This window comes from Rhinichthys klamathensis, unplaced genomic scaffold (genome assembly GCF_029890125.1).
Source record: "Rhinichthys klamathensis goyatoka isolate OS25496 unplaced genomic scaffold, OSU_Roscu_1.1 h1tg000080l_1, whole genome shotgun sequence".
NCBI lineage: Eukaryota > Metazoa > Chordata > Actinopteri > Cypriniformes > Leuciscidae > Rhinichthys > Rhinichthys klamathensis.
Genome location: NW_026606622.1, coordinates 617,501 through 620,000, shown reverse-complemented (window position 1 = coordinate 620,000; position 2,500 = coordinate 617,501). Strand labels below are relative to the sequence as shown.

General features: G+C 38.4%; 1 protein-coding gene across 2 annotated transcripts in view; it reads left to right on the top strand.

Moving 5' to 3' along the window:
* The first annotated feature begins 2,473 nt into the window (after window positions 1-2,473).
* The window catches only part of clpb (ClpB family mitochondrial disaggregase), a 52,073-nt gene continuing 52,046 nt past the window's right edge, over window positions 2,474-2,500 (top strand). For both annotated transcript variants that reach the window (XM_056251288.1, XM_056251287.1), the window contains exon 1: window positions 2,474-2,500. This exon is cut by the window's right edge and continues 549 nt beyond it. The gene's annotated coding sequence lies outside the window, so the exon portion shown is untranslated.

Sequence of the window (2,500 nt, the reverse complement as noted above, 5' to 3'; positions counted from 1 at the left end):
AGTGTTTTAGAAAGCGGAAACTGAGTCTCAGCAAGGCCTGGCGTGAAGAAGAGCATCATCATCATCATCCGTCACACACACTCACACACACTCACCTTGATCTTGTGCAAGCTCTTCTCCTCCTCCAGTATCTGGATCCACACACAGATGCTGGTCTTGTTGTAGGTCGGACTCCAGCCTTCATCGCACTCACACTCGCGTTGAAAGCGACTGAAAGCGCGATCATCCGGGATCAGAACCTCTTCCCCGGACATCATCGTCTTCATCATCTTCCTCTTCCTCCTGGTGATGATGATGATGAAGAACTGCGGCTCCCGGAGAGCAAACTAACCAAACACCAAAGTTTTGTTTGATTCGGGTTATTCCCTGACGCGCGTCGCGTGATTAAAAAACAAGACGCGCGCGAGACGCACGGGCGTTTCTCTCTGTGTGAACCGAGTCTCTGCGGTTTCGGATCCTGATTCACAATTTCACATCAGATGTTTCAAACATATGCTCATATATAAGCTCATATGTGTTTGTCGCGCGCGTTTAAATATCCAGATGTACACGCGCGAGTGTGTGTGTAAATACACTCATAAATGAGTGTGTCGAAAATAATGAACGCGTTTCCCGGTGAAATGCACAAGCAGCTGTTTCATCCCGCTGTGTGTGTGTGCGTATGTGTGTTATTGATGAGGAAAGGCGTGTGCCCGCTAACGCACACACACATGACTGACAGCTTAGCTCCGCCCACTCGCATGCACGAGCACAGCGCTGACGTGTTACTCCCCTCAGCTTCCCATCATAACCTCTAGTTTACTATTTTTTTATGTATTTTTTGTTTGTTTGTTTGTTTCCTAATTGTACCCCCCTGACTAAAAACTAAAATAAACTTTAGTTTGCGGTTTTATATTCATAAATGTAAGTTTTCAGATTGTAAACCTATTTTTGTGGTATTCTTACACGAGATGAAACATTACTTGATTACAATTTCATCTTCTCTTAACCCAAAAGCACTCAGAACATTTTACAATTTGCACGACATACAAACTTTTGACCTTAATTAATGATTACATTTCTTTTAATTTAAGTAATGCCCTCTTTCTCTGTTTTTCTTCATCAAACCACAAACCCTCGTTTATTCCACATACTGTGTGTTATTCTCATCTCTGACATCATCAAGCTGACGTCTGAATATACAGTTTGAGGACTTTAGACTCTCATGTAAATTATCTCACCTTTCTCCATTAACAGACATTCATTCTGACCAAATAAACATGTAATTGCAAAAAATCAATCTAATTCTATTGAATGTGTCAGTTCATGTATTACAGATGTTCGTTTATCTGAGTGAAGCGATTCTGGAACAAGAACAGATGTGGGCGGGGCTTGATTGTGTCTGTGGGGAATTGATTGGATGATTGGATGGTTGTGGTCTGCTATTGGCTGATCTCATGTGAGTGACAGGTTGCTCCGCCCTCGTCATCAGAGAAGAGAAGAGAAGTTATTCTGATTCACGATTACGAGGAACATTAAGAATAAACACTGCAATATTCCATAACAAAACAATTTTGCTGTAGTTTATTTCAGTATATTGTGTGTCTGTCAACAAACAACATCAAGAGCATTTCAGTGTGGTCAATACCGGATAATTAAATATTAATCATTTCATAATATTAAAAAAATACCTTACTTATTAATAATGTAGAATGCAAAGGGATTTGGACTGTATTCAAGTCTAATGGTCATACTTCCATTAATATTCTGTTGTTAATCCATAAACTGATGACAGAGGGAAAGTGTTGCTCATGTATTTTGTGAGTCTAGACGCCCTCTGCAGGTCAAAGGTCACCAGCACACATATATGCTTATAATTACAATACATATGCCCATTATATATACATATATATGTATGTGTGTGTGTGTTTGTATATATATATAAATATATACACCTGTTTATGTGGGCATTAAAACTGTGCACCGACACTTTATCGGCTTCTGCTGGTCAAATTGCACTACTTACTGTCTATTGCACTTTTTTCTATCTACTGGCGATTTGCACTATTTTACTGTTTACTGTGTATTGCATTGTGTGTATAATGTGAATGTTGAGGGCTGTTGAACTGTCTATTGTAAGATATTGTGATTTGTTGTTGTTTATTCGTGCATTGGTTATATGCACCTCGGTCCGTACGAAACGAAATTTCGTTCAGCAAGAATGACAATAAAGTTTTTGACTTGACTTGAAATATATACAGTATTTATATAATCGATCTAGCGTCGTCAATCAACTTGATCCATTTGGAAAGAAGTGTGTAATAGCTATATATATTTTTTTTTCATTATTGTATATACGCATGTCTAACCATTAAACTTTTAAATAATCATCATAATAATAATATATATATATTTTATATATAAAATAACGTTTCTGAGCGCATGTAGTGCAGTAGTGACGCTGTTAACTACATTTCCCATGATTCCGTGTTCACCGCGCGCGGATGTTTTTCATTTACCG